This window comes from Eleginops maclovinus, chromosome 10 (assembly GCF_036324505.1).
Source record: "Eleginops maclovinus isolate JMC-PN-2008 ecotype Puerto Natales chromosome 10, JC_Emac_rtc_rv5, whole genome shotgun sequence".
NCBI lineage: Eukaryota > Metazoa > Chordata > Actinopteri > Perciformes > Eleginopidae > Eleginops > Eleginops maclovinus.
Genome location: NC_086358.1, coordinates 20,579,559 through 20,605,594, shown reverse-complemented (window position 1 = coordinate 20,605,594; position 26,036 = coordinate 20,579,559). Strand labels below are relative to the sequence as shown.

General features: G+C 41.7%; 1 long non-coding RNA gene across 1 annotated transcript; it reads left to right on the top strand.

Moving 5' to 3' along the window:
• The first annotated feature begins 637 nt into the window (after positions 1 to 637).
• On the top strand, positions 638 to 1,955 carry LOC134870479 (uncharacterized). The gene is made up of 3 exons (XR_010166570.1): positions 638 to 729; positions 1,365 to 1,449; positions 1,560 to 1,955. It is a non-coding gene; the product is annotated as an uncharacterized LOC134870479 (long non-coding RNA).
• The last annotated feature ends 24,081 nt before the right edge of the window (positions 1,956 to 26,036 follow it).

Sequence of the window (26,036 nt, the reverse complement as noted above, 5' to 3'; positions counted from 1 at the left end):
ATCTCTTTTACTAATGAATATGGTCATGTAGAGTAAGGCATTAATAAGTCTTTTATAATGATTAATAAAGAGCCACTATACTGCTAATATGCATGTTAATTAACAGCTAGTTGTTGGTGAATTTGTGTACCTTAATATAAAGTGTTACCGACTGTAGATAGCTTTAAACTCCACACAGGGCTCTGATTGGTCAATAGGCTGTGAGCACTGTTTGGAGGCGTAATTGTTTTTTCACAAAACAGTTAGAACTTTAATTCGATAATTCAGAGAAGATGCAGCTATGTGGAGAATATTATTGAGTCTCTAAAATTGTAATTGTGTTAACATGGGATATTTGATATTCAAATAAGTAATTGGTTTAAGTAAAATTTTACTTGACACATTTCTTTTACAAACACATACAAATTATAGTTCAATCAAATATGTCTACATTTACTCAATGCCAATGTTACTGCTTTTTCCTGCCATAAACAAACTGAAACGTTAAGTCTGTCTTTGTTTCCACCTGTGTGATTGTCTGCCTCGTCCTGATTTACCCCCTGCTGCCCTCCCCAGCTGTGTCTTGTCTAAGTGATTAGTTCTGCTTGTATTTAGCTCCTGAGCCGTTTCTCATTTCTCAAATAAACTGATGTATCCTCCGGGGATGTATTTCTAGCAACAGTGGCATATAAAACAGGCGTGACGCACGGCTGGGTTCATTTAAAACCATGGTGGGAGCACTGCACAAATGTAAGTGTTGTCCATAATAAGTTGTATAAGTTATTTAAGATGATCAAACTCTGTCCGTCTGTATGGAGTTAGAGCCTCGTTCTAACCACATTCCTTCTTGACATTTCACCTGATATTGTTGATGGGATTTATCTACATTTTAACTACACCCAATCCCACTCTAATCATGCCATGATGTTTAAAAAGTGCATACGGCAGCAAACCTTTTTATTTATCCGTAAGATTATTTTATCAACTAGAAGATTGTTTTGCATTCCGCACTATCATTTGATCTGGATCTCGTATTATACACTATACACTTTACAGCGTCTGTAAATCTGTAAAAAAAAAAGTTCTAAGCTATATACCTTTTATGACAGACGAGGAAACTCTGACACTGACATAAGAGTGAGGGCAGAGAACGACCAGCTGTTCACAGGCGGAAGACACACTGCCATGAAAGCATGGGAGTGAGGGACATTTTCCTGGGTTAGGAACATATGATGCTTAGCATTTATTTATCAGTGGTTACAATTGGTATTAAAATAGTGTCTGCGGAACCTTTGAATTTAAATAACCATTGCTTTGTTAGATGACACCTGTTGCTGCAGACCTGATTACTTACTGACCAGCTTGAAACATTTCGTATTCCTCAGGCAAATACTTCAGGCAATGGGATTGTTCGGCGCTGTCACCCCCACACAAGTGGAGAAGTGGGACAATCTGAAGTGGAAACATAAGGTCATTTGTTATCCTTTTCAGTTTACTCAAGTTTGTCTGTGAAACCATGGTTGTGTCTGCTCAGCATAGCTGCTGGTTTATAACTGTACCTCTTGTTTGTGTTTTTGTAGGAGTAGAGCTGCCCCCCAAATGGGATAGGGACCGACATTTTTACAGCATTGCATGAGGCCATCGTTTGGGAAGCCATCGATCGACCTTCCCACACTGATGGACTCTGCCACTGCTGCTGTGGCCTCTGGTGTATAGCTCACCGATCCTGTCCGGAGACAGGACACAGTGCTGGAGGAGGAGGCCGCTGAGTCTGCATGTACCATCCACCTCTGCTGGTCCCCTTCCCCACAGAAATAAAAATAAATCTGAACTGCGGCAGTTTCTGGAGGACCGATCTAAATGCCAGTGGAAATTCCTCAAACTGTTTGAGGAGTAAGTCTGAAAAGAATAGTTCAGTTATCTTTTTCTTTTGGTTCAAGTCCATACTTCTGTGTTGTTATGTTTTGGAATTGATTTCATTTTGACTGTGATGAATTAAATTGAAAGTCTGACTGCAAATCAAGCACGTATCCTTCTTTAACGTTCCAAATGTAGACAAAAACCCCAACATACTATATGTTTATTGAAAATATATTAAAAGGAGATCTTTATTTTACACAAAGCTGAATATAAATTATATGATTTTGACATGACAAAAAAGCCAACGTTTTGAACTCTTCACTTTGCAACCCGAGGTATAACTGTCTATAGTCATATTGAAACAGAAACACCATTTTAAGAATTGACGATTTTTAAATCTCTACCTCAAATAATTCAGCGCTTAAACCAAACCTATACCTTGTGTAAAGCAGCCAAATGCAATATCAGAATCAGACATTTGTATTCATCTCACAGGGAAAACTGGGTCAAGTTAAATTACAGCATCTAATTATTAGCACTTTTTAAAAAAGTAAATTTTTTCACTGAACATGACTCAATTTCAGAGCTTGACATAGAATGTTCAGATGAAATGTGATAGCCTATTTTACATCCCATACAATTTGTAATAAATACCTGGCTCTGTGAAGTCCTTTGAGGTGGTAACAGTAAGGGGTCTTAATAAACTTGAGCAAGGAGACATTGGAAATTAGGCTTAAAAATGGCACAAAAAAGAACAGACCAATGCATCCAGCCAATAATTGATTTGTCATCTGTCAACAGTATGAAACCAAAAGGAAATCAAATGGGTAACTGGTAAACTGGCCATAAATAAAAAATAAAAATGGTCGTAGAATTTGACCGGGTTGTGGTCAGGAGCCGAGATTTTATCTGCTAGTCTGTCTCTCTCTGGCCCTGTCCACTTCACTCGCTGACTGAGCCCGGGAAACCTACAACGGTTTGTAAAAATCGGTCCTTCCCATCGCAGCTATATGGATGGGAAAAGCTTCCGATTTATATAATCCTGGCCATTGGGTCTTTATGCGCATGTGGCGCCTATCAATAGCCATTTAGGAACGTGTTGGCCAACTGCTGGAAGTCCTGCCCGACCTCCTCCAGCTCTGGCTGCCAACAGCAGCCTGGTTACATATTGCAGGAGAGCAGCGATGTCCTCAACTCCCTGGTGGACCAATCTGTGGACTGTAGAGAGGGGTACCAGAAAGGGACACACACTGTATGACAAACTGTCCCCAGGCCTGTCTCCTGTCAGGCCCCAGACATCGCATCAAGGCCTGCAAGGAATCACGTCTGATCTGGTAATCCTTCAGCAGGCCCCCATAACCCTCGAAATAAAGCTTAAGCAGCGGGACACTGCTGTTTATGTGTTTGTATAAGGAAGAGTGTGGGTTTTAACCTACATAAAGAATAAAGGGCACCTCATCTGGCATCTTTACGTGATAGTCTCAAGAGCTCATGTTAAATATTGTGTATTGTCCCTTCTTAAATAAATACAAATACAGAATTAAAACACAACGTGCTTTTGTTTTCTACATGTAGTTTGTCATTTTTGTTATTCCAATGAGCTTATGATCTTAGCTTTGTATTCATGGTTTACTGTTTTATTTTTAAATGTAGCACCTCTTTGTCTCTTGTCTAGTCTCACTTCCTGTCTTGTCCAGTCTCACTTCCTGTTTTGTCTAGTTTTACTTCCTGTCTTGAGTTTCCATCCTGTCTCATTAGCTCAATTCCAAATCACTCCCTGCCCACTCCCACTCTGTGATGGAGTGAACTCCGTCTGTAGTCTCACTCGCTGCTGAACGAGGCTTCCTTCTCTCCGGTCGAGGGTGTGAATACAGCAGCAAGCTTTGGGACGAACTCCCCTCTCCGGCCGAAACAGGAAATACAGTAACTTTTCATAATAACGGTTTCAAATCAGCATCTCTTGGTCAAAAAATAAAATAATAACTTAAATAAAACTCAAACAAATCTTAACTGGTGTTTCTTTATTTGCAAACCTCTTTTATTTTTAAACTGTGATGTTTATAAGCTGCTTGGTTTTGCACTAGTCTGTTATTATACACAACTTTAATATTAAATTCACACCGTTTTCTAGACAAGGGTACTGTATTTCTGAGTAAAAAAAAAAACAAAAACGATATTTAATGTGTATCTTCATTTGCGCAGTTCCTGTTGTGTTCTGTGAATTTCTCTACGAGGCAAGGAGTCCAAACAAAGTGGTGAAATTATAATAAAGCTGATTTATTTTCAGTGGTGATGAAGATATACATTCTCAATATTGAGGTTTCTGGGTTTAGTGAGCCACAGACTGCAAGCAGGTTCTGTCTCTCCTTCCACCCAGAGCCTCGACATGTGACATCACATAATATTTATACTTTGTGAAAGAGAAAAGGGCAGTCCCTTATGACATGTTAAATGTATATTTTTGCGTGTGGTGTGTGTTGGTTTCTGGTTGGAGGACAGGAAGAAGACCTTACCTCTTGGCTTCACGAGTTCTGGGTGTCCAGCCTATCATCTAATCCTCCTCTACTCTATCACAGCTTTCCTCTCATGTGCAGTACCCAGGTGCCTGGTACCACTATCTCTTTCTACCCTCAGTTTAAACCCTCTCTGGTAGCAATTATACATAAACATGTCTTTATGAGCAAGCAATAAGAATTTAATAATATCCCACATACCCCAGTCTAAATGTTTGCAGGAACTGTTTGTACACAGCATGTATCATGACGGACACACTGGTGAGTCCTGGTCAGGTAGAGCCGCAGGTGAAGTCAAGTGCGATGCAGACTCGCTGTTGGAGGGCTTGATAACCCACTCCCCCTCCACACTCGCTGGTTTGGAATGGCACTTAATGTGGCGGACCCTCCGCACGAACACGCAAACGGAGGGGAAGTGTGTAGGGGTAGGGTGTAGGGGGCAGTTTGGAATTGAGCCATTGTGTCACCAGCTGTGTCTTTTCTTGTGATTACCCTTCTCTGTATTTAGTCTTGTCTTCCCTTTGGTTCCTTGTCGGTTCGTCGTCGCTTTTCCCAGAGTCTGGTTCTCTGTATCATGCCTTGGATGGTCCTTGTCTGCCGTCCTTTGTCCACCTCCGTCCTTCTGGTTTGATCTAGTTTTGTTTTCTACTTTTTTGGTCAGTTTTTGTATTTTGTAACAACATTTTAGTTAATAAAAGCTTACAGTTGTTCTAACTTGTATCCCTCCTCTTTATTCTGCATTTTGGTCCTGTTAACCTCCCCGAAACGTGACAAGAATGCTTTTTTTCAACTATTTAAAAAAATTAATCGTCACGAATACCTCACGATAAAGCAGGATGACATTGGGCAACATCAATTTCTAGAGCAGAGGGCACATATACGGTCTTAATTTGTAAACCTCTTTGTATCTTTTCTCTCTTTCAACATCTCTTTCGTTGTTGTGAAATCCGAAGTGTTTATGTGCCTTTTATAGCCTAATGTCAGGTCCCTCATGATTCGTTAATTGCTTAGATTGGAAATTTGCTACAGGTGTTTTGTCAAAGAGGTGTGAGTTGGTGATTAATCATATCTTTTATTCACATACTGTGTATATCCACAGACAGTCAATGTGTGTGTGTGTGTGTGTGTGTTTGTGTATATAAAATGTATAGAGGCCTAATTTGTAAGGTATTGTTTATACTGATGTTTTAGTGCTGCACAATACAAAATAGATCCTATTGTTTGTGTTGAAAAATATTCATATTAGGAGTCGAGAAAGGGCTCTGGGCTTCTGTTAGTCTTTGTTGGATCAAGTGGCTAGAGTCGGTCTGGGCCCGAGGCAAAAATTCACTGAGGCCCTTCAAACCAGTGTTCATCACCATTACTGAATGTTATAAATAATCTGATACCAAACAAAAAACCGGTGGGGACCGGTCGCGCGCGTGTACGCGGGGGGCTGTTGAAGTAGTACACATATATTCGCTGTAAGTGACTCGTGTAAAATGCACCTACCTGCTAAGCTACATACTAAGAGGGATCACATAAGCCAGGTGTAGTAGCCTATAGTACAGTAATAGCTAGTCTGTGAGCGTTATCAATTTGAGCTGCTACATTAACCCTTCCAAGCAAGCCTAACCTAACAGCATTTTCCTGCAAACCACTGCTTTCGTGTTTGTTCAGACGTTCCGAAAGATGTTTCAAGTCCTTGAACCCTGTTGTAGTCCAAGTAGTGTCCCCCCCAAAGAGCAGGCAAGGAAAGCAAAAGAGAGACCCTTTAGCCACACTCGCAGTTAGCCATGCCTTTTTTTTTTTAACCACTCTGAATTAAAGGAGCGGTTTCTGTCCTTTCCAGACTGAATAATATTAAAATTAACTGGCTATTCTTGGCCAAACGCTTAATCTCCAATTTCTGCTCTAATGGCAAGGTACTAAATTTAACTCTGAGTAAATTATCGATTTGATTTATTTTGGAATGGCTTCACTCACCACGATTGCACTCAGTCCACAAGACTCCAGGTGCAGTTCGCCGGTGGGCCTAGCACCTGGCAGAAACAACTCCTCCGTCCTCAAGCAAGATGGGAGATGGAACGTTAACAGCCGTAGCAGAGACTGATGAGGTAGTGGCAGCTCCCGGTTCTCCGGTGGGCCTAGCACCTGGCAGAACAACTCCTCCGTCATCTTCAAGCTCAATGGGAATGGGAACGGCTAGGTGCCAGTGGAGAGTAGCAAACGTTAACTAAGTTAGGCTAACAGCAGCCACTAGCAAAAAGCCCACTCAGCCTCAACGACGAACAAGCCGTAAAGTTGAGCAGTGTTTGCTAAGATTAGGTCATTCAGCTACACTCACTAACATTACTTAACTAGCTCATAAAAAAATAAATGTAAGTAATATACAACTATAAAGGTCTGACTCAATAGCAAAGAACAAAATGGCACCTGCCGCTTCAGAACAGAAACTTGGACTGACAAAATGTCTCTGCCTGTCACGGGCAAAGTGAATTAACAAATGACTATTAGTTCGTTCAAAATTCAAATAAAAATGCATCAAACAAACAACTCTGATTGGTCTAACTGTATAGAAATATGCATCAACGGTGGATGGTAATATGTGACTCATGTCCTTCTATTATTTTTCATTGGCTATGGGGCCAAAACTGTTGTGCCCCACCGCTCATCATTGAAATTGCGTTGAGCAAGCGCACTGTGTTTTTGACTGCTAACCTGGTTAAACAGGAGCTGAGGGGCCAGCCCCATGCCCGTTGGGGAAGACTGCTATAAGCGCGACCATTACTCAACACCTACAGGAAGCGATTTGGAATGTACCAGACAGTTACAGCGCTACCACTGTCATATCATGTAATAAACACGCAATAATGTTAGTTACGAAATAAAATACATATATATTACTTGTTGTTAGTCGTAAACGAATTATTGATCATGTCGTGATGGGGCCCAGCCCCACCGGCCCCTAATGCAGAGACGCCCCTGGTCGCTCTTATCAAAAATTGTGTTGTTAAGAGAAAAAAACATATATAAGTCGCTTCGGTGTATAAGTCGCATTTATGTTTTATTGTTGTATGTTTGTTTAACAAGAAAAGTGCTTTTTAATTGGCTGGACAGTGCCGGCGCTAAGGGGGGGCATTCGAGGGCCGTGCCCTCGAATGCCCCCGTTGTGTTTATTAAAAACTTGTTTCACATACTAGACGGACCTATCGTTGCTCCTGTTCTGTTCACTCCCAAGACACATACACACTCTCTCACTCTCACTCTCGCTCGCTCTACCATGCACACACATACATGCACGCGCCACACCCCTCTCTCTCTCTCTCTCTTAAAGGGATAGGCAATCTGCCTCTTCATGACCCTTACATCATAACACTATGTTTTAATGTAAACTTTTCTTTTTCGTTGGTACAGCAGTTTTCAGTTATCACGATTGTAGTTTGAACGCTGCTAGACAAAATACAATATATAAGTCGCTTCAGAGTATAAGTCGGAGGACCAGCCAGACTGCTGAAAAAAGCACGATTTATAGTCCGGAAAATTGGGATTCTGTTCTGTTTTGCCTTGCCTTGGCTTGCTCTGTATTACCTGAAATAAATACTTCAATACAAGTTCCCCATTACCTTGCAGACCTTATTCAAACCCTTACCAGGCAATTAATTAAACCCAAACCAGAATAGTGTGAATCATTTTTATAGCAGCAGCATTAAAGGTTTACCAAAGTTAACATTTCTCCAGATATAAATCCACAGTTTTGCAAAGCACAGCTTTCATGTACAGTGGTTCAATCAGATTTCAGAGAGGCCCATACTGACTGCATCATGTCCACCACTGCTGGAAACTGAACCCAGTCTCACAGATGAAACTCGCGTGACAATCCAATTCTTGTCAGAGCCATTTCAGCTGCCAGAGAAGCAGCCATGTGTTGTCATGCTCTTTTCAAGCTTAACAAATTGACAAGATTTGTAAACAACACAAGGCGTCATATCCCACCAACAATTTGACTCTTGAATAAAACATTGAACCACACAGAGACACAGTCCCTTCTTTTTTTGCCTACTTCGATGTACGTAAAGCGATTTCTTCGGTTCATGGTCCAATTTTGTAGTCAGTGGAGTGTGGCAGAAGCATGGACCAACCTCCTCACAAGATTGTGGAATGCATAACAGGCTTTGTTACAGCTCAGAGCCGTTCATACCAATCTGCATGATGGAGGAAACAGAGAGGAAGGCCCCGGGCACAAGGGAGGGATGCTGAGAAATGGAACGTGTTGGTTGTTTTCTGGTGTCTTTAACATTTTTTGCCATTCAGCAAGCATCAATTAAAAGGCACAATTATATTCACAAAAACATTAAAAACCAGTTAGTTAGAAAGCACACCAGCTAATGATATGTAGTTAATCAGTCTTCAGTGATTAAATAACTTTTTACACATACAGAAGAAACACTCCTGAAAATGTTGGTTTATTGTTAGAGCCCAAAAACAAGAGAGTAACCCAATAATCCTAAAATACCCTCTGAAGAATAGCAGTCATAACACACAATATATTCTGAATCGTAATGCTTGCTTGGGGAGTGCACTATATACGTACAATAACCTTTTTGTATGCGTCAATAGGACCACTTGGACCAATGTTTCTGTAATTACCGCTGAATTTGTGCTTTGTATATTTCTCACATGGAAGCCTACCAGTGGCGAACCGTGGCTATCACAACTGGACCTTCTGTTGACAATCCCCCCCTCACTTTGTGGGATGTGGATAAGGGTAGATAAGAAAAGTTAGACTTTTTTTCATGACGTTTTTTTTCCCTTCTTTTTCACCCACTCAAAATGGCTCGGCGACCCACCAGTTGAGAACCACTGTTCTAGAATAACCTCGAAATTTGGGAAAATCTGAAAGAATACGCCCATTGAATACACATCAATTTATGATCGGTTGATCAAATCGTCTATCCAAACGTACCCTCTCATTCAATTTAAGGGCCAGGGCATTCTATCGAGGATATAGAGTACCCTGCAGTGGCGGTTCCTGAAAAAAATCTCAGGGGGTGCAATTTATTTCTGATAATGATTAAGGTGACCTATTCAATAGGTACATTAAGCAAGACCATATCAATTTGTTGTTAGATGATTAGTTCAGACAGAGATCCCTCTTGTGTCCACTAGATCACACAACATAAATATTTCCCCTCTAGCTACATAAGTTACAGGTGGAAAGCTATGGAAGAAAGTTGCATCCAGGAGCCTCTATAAGCAGAAATGGTGTGGGTCCACAATAAATTATTCTACTTATTATTATATTAATTATTTACATTTATCCAATGATGTAAAATAGCTAAACAGACCAAAATATATGTTCAGAAACAACATAAAGACAGGGGCAGCATATTAAGTCAAGTATTTATTGACTGAACACCATAGCATGTTTTAGATGCTCATCAAAAACTTCATCTAACTCTGCCACGAAGTCGACCAGTCCGAGAAAAATGCCAGGATTGGTGGAGCCCTCAGTTTCATCTTTGCCTCGCAAAGCTAGCTCAAACACCCCGCAGAATTTAACACACAGGACAAGCCAATGTGAGGGTTCTTTCTCACCTCATCATTGTGGCCACGAACAGCTAGCCTGTATCCCTCATCCAGTTGAGTAGCAATGTTCACCCTCCCAAAAGACGAAGTTCTCAAGCAGCTATCCATGTGGATCTTCGACAGCTCATGTTTCTTTATGTTTTCAGATAGATGGTGCATATCTGTTACACCAGTCGATGTCCAAGCATTGCTGTCTGCCGTGCCACCTTCAGGTGAAACAGTAGGTAGGGATAGCAGAAGACTGCGTTGGCTACCTCACAGCCTGCTAGCCAGGTTTTTCGCTCATACCAATTTGTAGAAAGTCCTCGGGTGTAGGTCTTCCCCCTCTTTGTACAAACTTGTTGAACGGTTAAATTTGGTCTTGGAGGTCCTTGTTTTAATGCCAATTTATCTGGATTTGCACGCCGACTAAAAGGAAATTATTTTAAAGACACAATGGAACTGCACTGAACGCTAGCCATCTTGAAAGTACTTATTGACTTGATTGAAGAAGCTGCCCGCTTTTTTTCTCAGTTACATATGACGAAAGTGCGTAAGTGCAAGCCCTCCCGGAACCCATAGAGATTGCATTGAAAGCTGTGATATTTGAAAAAAATGTATTTTACATGAGTCTATGAGAGAACCCTGGGGCGATTTTCAACCTGAATGAAATCGCACCTAAAGGGGCGGAACGATGTGAAGCACGACTTTAGTCTGATTGGACAATGAAGTTTTTGACAGATCTAACATCTAGAACAATGTTTCCCAAACTATTTTTCTGGGGACCCACATTTTAAAAGTCACAAGCCATCACGACCCAAGTCAATAGACATTATCCATAAAACTAAAAAATGTGAATTTGACCATAATCGAACAGGTTACATGCTGCTTTTCCGACATACCTCTACTCCGACATTGACGTCTCATTGTCAGAGTAGCGGCATTTCCATTTTCTTTAAAACGTGCCACTACTCCGACAAAAACATTTCCATTGTCGGAGTAGCGGCACTTTGCTTTTTTCTCAAACATTCCGCTATTCCGACATGGTGCGTTGGCTCTGCATAGCTCCACTTAAGGGGAAGCATTCGGAGCGGTAGTTGACACTGTCAGACACGCAGGGACCCCCTCCTCCCTCATGGACGCTTCTGATAGCCCTCCCGAATCCACCGCCACTGCTCCTCCAAGTCTCTCCTTCGTCATCCCATCAGCTCCAGTCTACAGCTCCGCAGAATTGGGAGCAGCCTCGATGGCTTGCATAGCTTTAACTTTCTTTGAGCGACTCCCTTGCAGATCGGATGCAGGGCGATCGGACAACAACGAAATTGAGTGCTAACCAGTCAGTGCATCCATTACAACAATAGGCTATATTATACAAAATAAACTGAATATGTTAAAAAAATATATGTTAAAAAGACACACCAACAAAAATGAAAGAAAGACAATGCCCCGACGCGCCTGGGTAGACTGTCGTAATGGCGGTACTAAAATTGTGTCGTAATAGGGACGTGTCGGAATAGAGGCATGTCGTATTAGGGGGATGTCGGAATAGAGGTTGCACCCCAATCGAACATTACTGATGATATTTTATTGTTATTCCAGAACTTGTACTGCCATTTTTTATAAACTAGTTCAGGCTGTAGCGATCAGGTCTTTCTGAGCAATTAGGCTAATACTCAATATTAAACTATTTTAAAAAAAACTATGCAATTGAGCCAGAAATATTAAAATAAGGTAACAAATAAAAGCATTTGGAAATAAAATGTATTAAAAACATATTGCCCATTTATTTTTACTCATTCATTTTTTACATTTCATTCTAAATGAATATGCCTATCAAAATTCAGGCCTAAATTCAAGTACAAAAACGAGTGCATAACACCTACAAGTATACAACTGTACCAGCAATATTGGAACAAAATCATCAATAAAAGACTAGGCTACAAATTATACAAAACATGTCCTTAACAACATTTCAACCTACTTTTCCATTAGATCTGTTTTCACACTTCACTCTTTTTAAATATAGGCCTATTCAAGTGCCAAAAAAAACAGCTGAAGTATATCAAAAATCTGTCAATTCATTTCACATCTCATGTAGGGTTGGTCTGCCTGACTAATGGGATAGGTGGGCCTGCCTGCGTTTTTGTAGCACGTTCCGGTCCGGAGTGCAGGAGGAGAGCGCAACACGCATATCAGGCGCTGCGTGTGCATTGTCTTCATATTTCTTCATACAGAAAATCCCAATTCACACTTGTATGTCGTTGTGAAGGGAATAAGCACAACAATACTTGCCCTAATGAGGACAGGCTATTCCGACGAAATGCTTATCCAAAATGACGATAAGGTCGTAGATTCATGACGTCTTTGCAGAGTGCGATCGCAGCTGAGCTGCAACAACTCAGCTTCTTCTGCTGGACTTAGTGACGTCAACTCAAGCAATGACTCTGGACTCTCAAATTCAAAGGGATTTTGGATCCACCGTTTGTCATTCAGAATGTCATGTCTCTCTGTTGGGAAATAGCGCTCAACGTTCTAAATAAGCGCAGCGAGATGAGCTTGAATGAGAGCACTTAAGTGTTCCACATACGTGCCAGCACCATCATATTCCTCAACGTGCTGCAACACAGTGGGAAACATGTAATGACTTGGGTTTGGCCTTTTGAGTCATGCAAGCCACAGCTTCAATGACTTTTGGAAAGCCTGGACATTTTTCCAATTAATGAAAACATTGTCGTGCCGTCCCTGCAATTTCAAGTTCAGTTCGTTGAGTGATGAAAAGATGTCGGCCAGATAAGACAATTTGAGAAGCCAATCATCAGTGAATTTATCGGCAAGAGCATTCTCTTTCTGGAGGAGAAATGCATGGATTTAATTTCTAAGTTCATAGACTCTGGTCAAAACTCTGCCTTTGGACAACCAGCCCACTCCAGTGTGAAACAGTAAGTGTGTGTGTTCTGCTCCCATGTCAGTGCACAGTTGATCAAACAACCAGCTGTTACTTGCACTACCCTTAATGAAGTTAACAACACGAATAACTTCGTTCAGCGTTTTGTCGAGGTCGGGGGGTATTCCCTTGCATGCCAATGCCTGGCGGTGTATGAAACAGTGATTCCATGGAATATCCTTGCCTGCTGCCTCCTTTATTCTTTTTACAACTCCGCTATTCCTGCCTGTCATGTTTGTGGCCCCATTGCTCGTTGTGCCATCACAATTCCCCCAGTCAAGTCCACGCGAAACCACATAGTCGTTCAAAACACGAAAAATGTGTTCACCTGTGGTTCCAGCAGGAATATCCAAGCAACAAACAAGTCCTCCATAAATTCATTTTCCCACGCATACCTAACATAAACCAGCAAGGTTGCGCAATCTGAGACGTCAGTGCTCTCATCAAGTTGTATTGAGAAGCATCCTGGTGTCTTTAGTCGGTCAACAAGCTGCTCTTCCAGGTTGTCTGCAATGTCACGTATTCTTTGGGAGGTTGTTTCTCATCCGGGTGCATTTACATTTTTCACCTGCCTTTTCGTCAATGACCGCGCTAACCATATCTATTGCGGCAGGCAAAATACATTTTTGGCAATCGTGTGAGGCTGTTTCTCAATTGCCACACCGTAAGCAACCATGTAGGATGCGAGTTGGGCTTTGTCACTTAATGTAACATTTTCCGGAGAACGTTTGCAGATGACTTAATCTCGTGTGTCTTTTTTGAAAGAAATCTAACGGTTTGTCCACCAGATCAGGGTGCAGTGTTTCTAAATGTCTTTTCAGTTTAGTTGGCTTCAGACTCTCGTTCGCCAGTTTTTCACTGCAACTGACACACATTGGCCATGCATCCTGGCTAGGACCAGCACAGTTCACAGAGCCATAACTCCAAAAATCCTCTTTGTACGGCCTTGCTGTTGCAACTCTTTGTCTTTTCAAAGGAGGCTCAGATCCCTGCACGATACCAGCGTTAGCGCTAGCGTAAGCATCAACGCTAGCGCTATTTTCCACTACTACACCCTCCCGTGTTTCATTCATAGTTTCATTGCTCACACTCGCTTCATTGCGGATTGGCTCCTGACATCCCTTATCACTGACCTTTGCTGGTTTTTCATTTGCTTTCTTTTTGGATAACCAAAGCCTATCAACTCCTTGCTAGCTGCAGGCACACTCATTCAGGGAGCTATCACTGACTGTGGAGAAAAGATAAATAGCGCCCTCATGTGTCGGAAAGATATACCGCAGGCGCAGACCTACGTCGTCACAAAGCGACCCAAAAAAAATCTCTTGCGACCCAGCAGAGGGTCGCGACCCAGTCTTTGGGAAACAGTGGTCTAGAACACTGATTACAACTGCTGCTGTGTTATAAAAAAAAAACACCTCTTTTTCCCGTCGGTAGTGCGTCGCTCAAACCGCCTCTAGGCTACCCTGGTTGAAGGACATTCTTCCCAGAGAAATATCTGATTGGTTGCGTTTTTTTTCTAACACAAAACCAATCAAATGCGTAGTGCGTGGACTGAGAAAGACAAACAAATCAACATAACGATGAATTATTACAGATCAACAACACAGATACGATTCTCGTTGATTCATTTTATTTAAATTGGTTTTATATAATTCATTCTATATATTCTTTTTTTTTATCTGAGGGTTTCAGGGTCTTCTCTGACTACCTTGAAGGCCTTGATGGTTCACCACTGAAACCTACAGAGATATAGTGTAGATAAAGTGTGTTCTGGGGCTAATTTGCTTAAGTGCTTTTTTAAATGAATATTTGTGTCTTTTAAAAGACAAGAATTTCTCAGTGGATTTGAAGATCTAAAAAATACAAAAGGTCATTATTTTCGAAGTTTCGTCAGGAAAAGATCAGCGACTACCAGTTAATAGCAACCCATAACTGGCCCATATTGAGCGTGTCTGTGTGTTTCTAGAACTACAGTATAAATGTGGCAACAAAGGTTCCTAATCAGAAACCTGTGTTAAGCAGGTTATATGGGGACTCTTAAGCCTTCTGCTGACTTGGTCCCATCTGAAGTGCTCAGTGACATGACCAATTTTTAAAGTCAGTAGACCAAGGAATTATTGTGGCCTTAATCTTTTACTATGCCATGACAAGCTTCTATGAAAGATAAAGATGCAAAAACTACCTAATAAAAAAAGTAATTAGTGGGGAAGGGCAGTGTGTTTGACAGGGAGGTAATTATACGATGCACAAATGACACCCGTGATCAGCTCTGTGCTAAAGGATTAAAAATAGGCCTTTTGAAATTAAAAAGGCCTATTTTGCTTTTGTAGTAACATGTATGCAGGCAGTACGGTAGTCTGTTTAGTAAGGAAAGCATCTGCTCACATATGTTTCAGAAACAGCAGTGCAGCCACAGCCTATATCAATCCATGAATCATTCAGAAGCATCAAAAAGGATGCTGCGCCAGAACTTGAGGAGCGCACTGCCTGACCACTGACACAGGCCTGGGACTCTGCACCTGCTGTTTATCCAGAAAAACGAGCAAAGATTCATATCCTTCAGAGCGTGACACAAGTACTTGAACTCAAATGCACGACTCAGGACAAGGTTTTAAAAACAAGTGCAAACAAAGAACAACACAAAAACCCTCTAAGAGGCAAAACATAGCAAAGCAACCTGAAGGAATACAGAACTAAACAAACTTGACTTTGGGAAACGTCAACAAAGGCTATTGGCTTGAAACACTGGCTCTCTTGACTCCAAATGAAACAAAACGAACTGGCACTGGACAAAAGGAGAAGAGGACTATAATTACAAGAGGTAATGGGACACAGGTGGCAACAGTTTCAAAGGCGGGAAAACACACAATAGCAAGAAATAAAGGGCTCTAAAACGAGAAGGGAAGGAAAGTACAAAATAAAACAGCAAGTGCAATGATGAGAGTAAAAATAGGTGACTGTAATATAACAAAGAACAATGAGACATGACTAAACATAAATCTAAACATTGACTAAACACTAAACATGAAAAATACAGCGATCAGCCATAACATCATGACCCTTGACAGGTGAGGTGAAGAACAGTGATTATCTTGTTAAAATGGCACCAGTCAGCGGGGGGGTGGGGTATGTTAGGCAGCAAGGGAACCCTTTGTCCTCAAAGTAGATGTGTTCGAAGCACGAAAAATGGGCGAGCGTAAGGATGTGAACAACTTTGACGAGGGCAAAAATGTGATGGCTAAACAACTGGGTCAGAGCATCTCCAAAGCTGCAGCTGCTGCAGGGGGTTCCCGGTCTGCAGGGGTCAATACCTACCAAAAGTGGTCCAAGGAAGGAAAACCGGTGAACAAGGTCAGGGTCGTGGGCGGCCAAGGCTCATTGATGCGCGTGGGGAACAAAGGCTGGTTCGTGTGGTTCGATCCAACAGAAGAGCTGCTGCAGCTCAAACTGCTGAAACAGTTCATGCTTGTTCTGTTAGAAAGGTGTCAGAACACACAGGGCATCACAGTTTGTTGGTATGGGGCTGCGTAGCCTCAGACCAGTCAGGGTGCTCATGCAGACCCCTTCATGGAGACAGTGTTCCCTAACGGCAGTGGCCTCTCAGCAGGATAATGCGCCCTGTCACACTGCAGAATGCTTCAGGAATGGTTTGAGGAACAAAACGAGTTGAAGGTGTTGACTTGGCCTCCAAATTCCCCAGATCTCAATCAATCGAGCACCTGTTGGATGTGCTGGCTAAACAAGTCCGATCCATGGAGGCCCCACCTCGTTACTCACAGGTCTTTAAAGACTTGCTGCTAACGTCCTGGAGCCAGACACCACAGCACACATTCAGAGGTCTAGTGGAGTCCAGGCCTCAATGGGACAGGGCTGTTTTGGCCACAAAAGGGGGACCTACACAATATGAGGCAGGGGGTCATAATGTTATGGCTGATCGGTGTAGAACATAAACAAAATTAACAAACATGACAATTTTACATACAAAACAATTTCCATTATATTCCCTAAGCCAAAGAGCCGTACATAAAATCAAAAGGGTTTTATCTTTTTAAATGTTTGTTCTTTTTCCTTAGAACTTGCTGTCATTGGTATGAATGGGTCGATGCTCTGCTGAATTCCTCATCCTGTGTTGTAGGCTTTATACAAGTCTTGCTATAAATTGTAGTAAAGATTTTCCTTTAATACTGACAGACTTATGTTCAAAATAATACAGCTGTTCTCAAACAAGCTCGGGGGCGGGGCTTGAGTGGAAACTCAACTGCGCATGCTCTATGCCATGGCTGCCCAAATTGTGGCCCGATTATATTTGGCCCGTGCCTTCCCGCACTGTCCCACCATAAACGATCGGAAGCTCTCGTTGAAAATTATGTATTGGCGCACTACCAAATAATGCCATAGGATGGCGCTGTTGAGCTCCAGTCAGCTCTTAGCTATCTGATAATGCCCAAAACCAGTGAGTGAGAGGATTCAAGGATGGAGCGTAGTAGGCTGTGTCACACAGACAAACGAAAATTTAAAAAAACTTGGGAACAGGACTATTTTTTTACCGAGGTAGATTCCAATGCAGTGTGTCTGGTATGTAAGCAGAGGGTCGCTGTTTCAAAGGAATACAACATTCGCCGTCACTATCTAACTAAGCATGCGGCTGAGTTCGCAAAGTACACTGGAGAACATCGCAAGGTCAAGTTAGCAGACTTGCTAACAAAGCTAACCACCCAGCAGCGAACTCTACTTCAGCCGTCGACTGCACAAGAAAATGCCACTCGGGCTAGTTATCGTATTAGCAATGCAATCGTGAGAAGTGGGAGAGCTTTTGCAGCGGGTGATTTCGTCAAGGAGTGTTTGACAATTGCTGCCCAAGATGTGTGTCCAAATCAGATGCGTGTATTTTCTCAAATTAGCCTGTCACGGAACACTGTCACCCGCCGCGTTGAGGACATGGCCGAAGACGTTCGAGGTCAGATAGCCCAAAGAGCAAGTCACTTTTCTGCCTTCTCCATTGCGTGCGATGAAAGCACCGACCGACTCAGCACAGTTGCTGGTGTTTTTGCGAGGCGTCAATGAGGACTTTGAAGTGTGTCAAGAACTAGCGGGCCTTGAAACATTGAAAGGGACAACAAAAGGTGTGGATATTTTTATGGCAGTGGAGCGAGTTCTGGACAAGAACGGTTTGAAGTGGGAAACCCTATCTGGCATCACGACTGATGGAGCCCCCGCCATGGTCGGTAAGCGAGCAGGGCTAACTGCACTTGTGTCGGACAAGGTCTCCGAGTTTGGTGGCTCGATTTTAAAGTACCATTGTATTTTGCATCAGGAGCAACTGTGCGCTAAAAACATGGGCTTGAAAAACGTCATGCAGGATGTCGTCGCCATTGTCAACAATATTCGCTCAAAGGCCCTCTCACACCGTCAATTCAAAGCTCTGCTTGATGAGATGGATGCCCAGTATGGTGATGTATTGTACCATCAGGAGGTGCGGTGGTTGAGCCGTGGGAAAGTTTTGCGGCGTTTCTTTGATCTGCGCGAGGAAATAAGAGAGTTTCAAGCCACGAAGACGAACAACATCCAAGTGCCCACGGACAGTCACTGGCTTGCAGACCTGGCTTTTCTTGTGGACATCACAGAGCTGCTGAATATCCTCAATCTTCAGCTCCAAGGGAGAGACCAGATGATCACGCAGATGTATGACCATGTCAAAGCCTTCAAGCAAAAGCTCCAGCTGCTTAGCAGACATCTTTCAACAGGTGAGATCTAACTTTAATATTTTATTGAACATAAAACAATGTATTACGCTTGTTGTCACAACCATGCTATCATAGATATATTGTTTGTGATGCATGTATACTTTGTGTTGGTGGAAAATAGATGTTCTTTTTAAAACCACTAAACCAGGCATTAAATCCAAAACAGTAGTTGTATTGCTTTTCATAGTCTACTGCAGCCATAAACAAAACAAAATATATCCCCTGCCCACCATTTGATTGATGATTGGTATTTCATTTCATTTCATGAACAACCTTGCATCTTACATTGCTGCTTTTGTCTTTGTGTCTGTATTTTCAGGAAATTTGGCACATTTCCCCAGCCTCAGAGAAGTTGGGTTGATGGAGGAAGACACACCAAAATACCTCGACATTCTCAACAATCTTGAGGTGGAGTTCGACCATCGCTTTGAAGATTTTCGTGGAAATACAACAGCATTTGAGCTGTTTGCTCAACCTTTTTCTGTGAATGTGGATGCAGTCAGTGAGGAGCTTCAAATGGAACTTTTGGAACTTCAGTCTGATTCAGACCTCCATAGCAGGTTCAGAGAGCTTTCCTTACAGGACTTTTACAGGTCTATTCCCGCACACAGATATGGCAAGATCCGCAAACATGCCCAGGTTATGTTATCCCTCTTTGGAAGTACTTATGTCTGTGAGCAGGCTTTCAGCCTTATGAATCTTAACAAGTCCAAACTGAGAATGCTTTATCTGACTCTCACCTACATGACATTCTCACTTTGTCAGTTAGTCAGCTTGAACCTGATATTGAGAGGCTTTTAAAAACCAAGAACAGGCTTCATGTTTCCCACTGATTGGACTACTACAGGCAGAATATGTAGGCCTGCCCTAGGCCCCCATTGTGTCACCTGGGAGTATGGTAGGCCCAAGGACTGGTAATGTTCCACACCTGTCCACAAATATTTCATAGTGCTTCAGTTATTTTTTTAATTTAAAGAAGCCAGATCGATGTTATGAAATGTTATTGACCTAAATGTGAAGCACAATAAACAGTGCAATTCATTTTTCAAAATGACTTTGTGATATAGTGTTTATTTTGCACACGTATGCTTAACTTACACACGTAATGTACTGCACTCATATATTTACCGCACACATATTAATGTACTGCAAAATTATCATTTTGGCCCTCGGCCCTCGGCCCTCCCCTCACGTTCAATTTTGGCCCTCCATCGGGAAGTATTTGGGCACCCCTGCTCTATGCTCTCGACAGCTAGGCATGATGGGTAATTTGTGATGTTTTGCTCTCAAGAATCTCAGGCCATTTTGTCTTCATGCACCAATGAGCAGCTCTCATAGGAATGAATGAGGCCCCGCCTCCAACGCTGGATCCAGCTCTTATTTTACATCCATGCGTTCCAACCCATGTCCGTCACAGGTTTACTGTATGTTTAGGACGAATAAATGTCTACCCAGTATCAGCTTCACACATGTAGGAACACATTAAAATGGAACTGTTTGTTTTCTGCTCAACCCACAGCGGATTCATGCTGTTTCTCCATCCATAATGACTTGAATATATTTGAATAAAGTTATTTCAACTCCATCTGATTGTATGGAGAGCTGGTGCTTTTCATCAGCCCACTGCAGTCTTAGTAAATATTACTCTCTGAGATAAAGTTCCACTGAGACGTTCTTGGTAAAATGTCAAATTAAAGCAATTAAAATGGAGCTAGTATTTCAAAATCCTCTGACACACAGAACATTACTGTTAAAAGGATATCATGAACCTGCTGAGCCACAAAACTTCATTTTCATGAGGAAATTCTGTGAAGGCACCATGCCGTTCAGTTCTCCTTGTACAATTTGAACATGGAAACAATTACTATCACTGCCATTTTGAGACAATTGCCATTAACGGATATATACTTTTGCTAGACTGTGATCTCTAGTTCAGAGAACTGATTCAAGACGAGATGACTTTGTTATATACAACAAACAGGTACAACATTTTAGTATCCTAAATAGTTTATAGAAATCCCATCTCAAAGATAAATAAATATATCAGATCGATGTGCCGAACCCCTGGAGTGTTTTTTAAAGTTTTTTTTTTACTTTGCTCAGGCACAAGCTGCCTGCTCTATCAAACGTGTTTTCAATGGCAATCATCATTTTTAGGTTTACATGAATAAAGTTATTGTCTTAATCTTTTTTTCTCCGTAAAGGATGACTCCTGTATGCATGAATAAAATGTTTTTGTTGTTGTTATTATCATTACCTGATAATGCTTCATTGAGAATAGCAAATCAATGTGGAGATCGGCATAAGACAGCGAGTTAGCGTTAGCTGTTAGCAGCACAGTCCTACTTTTTTTATAACAGACCTACAGCTAACCCTGACGAGTTCCATTATGATGAGCTATGAAAACAATAGTATTTTACAAAGGAAAAGTATAACATTATCATTATGTGTTTAAACGTTATCTTGTAAAACTTCATCTGTTTATGAAGATGTTTTTATAGCTATGTAAAATAAATATAAGAGAGGGAATTACAACCTGAGTCCTCAGCATGTATGATGTCTATTCAGAACCATGTATTCCCAAATCAAGGTATTTTCTAATCTGAGGAAATTTCCCACATGAGCAAGTTTAGAGGAAGAAATAAAAAATCCCTCTCCTTGTTTTGCCAGACATCTCTCGTCTACAGAACTGTAGAGGCTCCTCTGCCCACAAGGTGATCCATCCTTAACTCGAAAATCCATACAAGACACATATTATCAGCATCATCATGAATATGTGGGCCCTGAGCACAGCCATCTCACTAAAATCAATAACTTATGCCAGAGAGAAACATTTGAGTGTCCTGTGATGGCTGTGGGAAACGGTTTCTGAAGTTTAGGCGTGTCTGAGTCAGGAAGATCCTCACCATTGCATTTCAATCTGAAAGAGCCAACTCAAATAATACAAAAGGACACAATGCTCCCTCTTTGTCTCAAAAGGTGAAGCATTTTAGCATTACACTGTAAAAACATGAAGTATATGTGTCTAATATCTAGTCAGAATATGTCTTTACACTTGATTTAAGACACAATGCCCTAAAATGTAACAATGCAGTGAGTATTCTTTTACATTTTTATAGGAAAATCACCAACTAACATTAGAAAACAGAAAGCTTTTGAGCATTTCTGGCTTATTTTGAAATAGAACATTTTCTGATCCTGGTTCAAAATAAGTCTTTCCAGGTAATAACAGGAGCTAATTTATCTAAATATCCCATCTTATTTCACAGATTCTCACCAAGCAAAAATGTCCACTTGTTTTATTGGCAGTTTTTTTGTACTTATTACAAGCAAAAACACCTTGTTTTTATTAGTCTTTTATTTGGAGAAGCATTTTTCCAGAGTAGGAGGTTTCATACATAAACGTAAAATTACAAAAGTGTTCTTTTCTTAAAGCTTTCATTCTTTGCTAAAAAGCTACGGCACACGTTAACAATAGATTTTTATTTGAAGGAAAACTTTGAATGAAAGTGCAAATGGAGCTGTAGAGGCTAAGCCAACGCTGTAAACCTCTAAGGATCCTCTATCTTGGTCTAACTGACGTACACAACGTTTGCCAGGTGAATAAAAGTCTGATACAAAGTTTCCAGTTAAATGCAGTCCATTTATTTCCTTTTGCATGTTAAATGCCCCACCAGAGACAACAACACTGGACCTTTCATATGATAATACGAAGAATGCATACTGTGCCACTGCTCTGCATTACTCGTACCGTCTGACGTCTCACTCTACTAGTGACTGGCGTCAGCTATTGATGCCTTATGCACACAGCGCCTCCTGCTGACCAGGTACTCCAACCATGTAAAATGTAACCAGACCAGCTAGATAATTAATTAAATCACACAGAAAATATCAATCAAGTCATTTTAACCTGTTGTAAAGTCCTTAGCTGTTTTGACACTTTTGATGTCTCTGCAAACACTCAGTGCCACATCTGCTTTACTGATAGAGCACTTGCATCCTCTCGCAGCTGTTTTTCAGGATGTAGGCCGGGTTGCACGGCTGGCATATCTTTCCGATGTCTTCTCCAAGCTTAATGAACTTAACCTCTCACTTCAAGGCAACGACTCACATATCCTTAACATGTATGACAGAGTGAATGGATTCATGAATAAAGTCAACTTATGGGAGAAGAAATGCGTCAAGGGCGATATAAGCTGTGTCCCACTGCTTGATGGCTATCTTGCCACTACTGAGGCTGAAACAAAGCATATGAAGAAAATTGTGCATACGCATCTTTCCAAACTCAAAACTGAGTTCAACCAGTACTTTCATGACATTGAATCAAAGCCAGAACAGCTGGACTGGGTGAGGAACCAATTCAGAGGGACTGAGAGCAGCAACAGCCTTTCTGCCAGACTGTAGGAACACCTGATGGATTTGTTCTCTGAACGTGGGCAAAAGATGGCATATGCTGAAAAGTCACTGACAGAGTTTTGGTGGGATGTAGCAAAGGAGTATCCAGAGCTGGGGAAATGTGCATTGAATGAACTCTTGCCTTTTGGATCAACCTATAAGTTTGAAGTGACCTTCTCGGCCCTGACTCACATCAAAACCAAGCAGAGGAACAGACTGAATGAAGATAGCAGCCTAGTGATGGCTGTGGCCCCCAGAACTGACAAAGCTTATGAAAGATAAGCAAGCTCAAGTGTCTCATTAAACGCTCTAGTGATGTAATAAATGATGAGAGAGAGGGAGATATAGATATATATAAAGTGGGGAGAACAAGTATTTGATATACTGCCGATTTTGCAGGTTTTCCCACTAACAAATCATGTAGAGGTCTGTCATTTTTATCATAGGTACTCTTCAACTGTGAGAGACGGAATCTAAAACAAAAATTCAGAAAATCACATTGTATGATTTTTAAGTAATTAATTTGCATTTTACTGCATGACATAAGTATTTGATACATCAGAAAAACAGAACTTAATATTTGGTACAGAAACCTTTGTTTGCAATTACAGAGAGCAGATGTTTCCTGTAGTTCTTGACCAGGTTTGCACACACTGCAGCAGGGATTTTGACCCACTCCTCCATACAGATCTTCTCCAGATCCTTCAGGTTTCGGGGCTGTCACTGGGCAATACGGACCTTCAGCTCCCTCCAAAGATTTTCTATTGGGTTCAGGTCTGGAGACTGGCTAGGCCACTCCAGGACCTTGAGATGCTTCTTACGGAGCCACTCCTTAGTTGCCCTGGCTGTGTGTTTCAGGTCGTTGTCATGCTGGAAAACCCAGCCACGACCCATCTTCAATGCTCTTACTGAGGGAAGGAGGTTGTTGGCCAAGATCTCGCGATACATGGCCCCATCCATCCTCCCCTCAATATGGTACAGTCGTCCTGTCCCCTTTGCAGAAAAGCATCCCCAAAGAATGATGTTTCCACCTCCATGCTTCACTGGTTGGGATGGTGTTCTTGGGGTTGTACTCATCCTTGTTCTTCGTCCAAACACGGCGAGTGGAGTTTAGACCAAAAAGCTCTATTTTTGTCTCATCAGACCACATGACCTTCTCCCATTCCTCCTCTGGATCATCCAGATAGTCATTGGCAAACTTCAGACGGGCCAGGACATGCGCTGGCTTGAGCAGGGGGACCTTGTGTGCGCTGCAGGATTTTAATCCATGACGGCGTAGTGTGTTACTAATGGTGTTCTTTGAGACTGTGGTCCCAGCTCTCTTCAGGTCATTGACCAGGTCCTGCCTTGTAGTTCTGGGCTGATCCCTCACCTTCCTCATGATCATTGATGCCCCACGAGGTGAGATGTCGCATGGAGCCCCAGACCGAGGGAGATTGACCGTCATCTTGAACTTCTTCCTTTTTCTAATAATTGCACCAACAGTTGTTGCTTCTCACCAAGCTGCTTGCCTATTGTCCTGTAGCCCATCCCAGCCTTGTGCAGGTCTACAATTTTATCCCTGATGTCCTTACACAGCTCTCTGGTCTTGGTCATTGTGGAGAGGTTGGAGTCTGTTTGATTGAGTGTGTGGACAGGTGTCTTTTATACAGGTAACAAGTTCAAACAGGTGCAGTTAATACAGGTAATGGAATTCTTACTGGTTGGTAGGTGATCAAATACTTATGTCATGCAATAAAATGCAAATTAATTATTTAAAAATCATACAATGTGATTTTCTAGATTTTTGTTTTAGATTCCGTCTCTCACAGTTGAAGTGTACCTATGATAAAAATGACAGACTTCTACATGATTTGTAAGTGGGAAAACCTGCAAAATCGGCAGTGTATCAAATACTTGTTCTCCCTACTGTATATATATATATATATATATATAAATAGATAGATAGATATCTAAATATATATAAATAAATATATAAATCAGTGATCTTATTTTATTCTATTTTACCTCATTATGTGCTAGTGTTGTTGTTGCTGCTGTTCTTGTACTTGCACTGCTTACACAATTTATACTACTACTATTAATATTATTATTATTATTATTGTTTCTATTGCACTATTCTATTGTATGTTGAGTTGTGGGAGGAGCCTCATTTGCATTTTGCATTTGTGACAATAAAACCTTTGAATCTTTGAAACTGCTAGAAGTGAGGCTTAATATTATTATTTTCACTCATGAGTGTCAATGTCAATTTTAAATTAATTTGTATTAAGGGTGATATATATAAATGTGATTTTCATTTATTTAATGAGCAGGATTAAATACAATTACAAAGGGTTTAATACAAGAGAAAATGTTGGCGAATCATCCAAATGAGTGAGGGGGTACTTAAAGAATGGCTTCCAGCTCAAGGGGTACACAAGACAAAAAAGGTTGGGAACCACTGCTCTACAGGACTGCTTTGAGACCACGGACTGGGATGTGCTTTGTATGCCATATGGAGAGGACATCAACAACATGACTGACTGCATCACCGATTACATCAACTTCTGTGAGCAAACAACATTACCAGCTAAAACTGTTCACTGCTTTCCGAACAATAAACCCTGGATTACAAGCGACCTGAAACAGCTTTTAAACAAGAAGAAGGGTGCGTTCAAGTCTGGGGACAAACCACTGCTAAGGAGCATCCAGCACGACCTGAGGGACAAGCTGAGGCTGAGCAAGGATTCCTACAGGAAGAAGCTGGAGGCCAAGCTCCAGCAGAACAATAGCAAGGTAGTGTGGACTGGAATGAAGGCCAGCACAGGGTTCAAGGGGAGAGACAGACTGACTGTGGGCACCTCGGAGAGGGCTAACGAGCTGAACACCTTCTTCAATAGGTTAAGCTCCCCGCCCCCTGCTGCTGTCTCCTCCACGTCATACCTCACCCCAACCACTCATCTTGGCTTCAACATCCCCCAACTGCTCTCTATAGCTTCGACCGCCCCCCGCCCATTTCCCCCCTGCTGACTAACCTGAATTCTACCACCTCATCTTTGAGGTGTCTCCCCC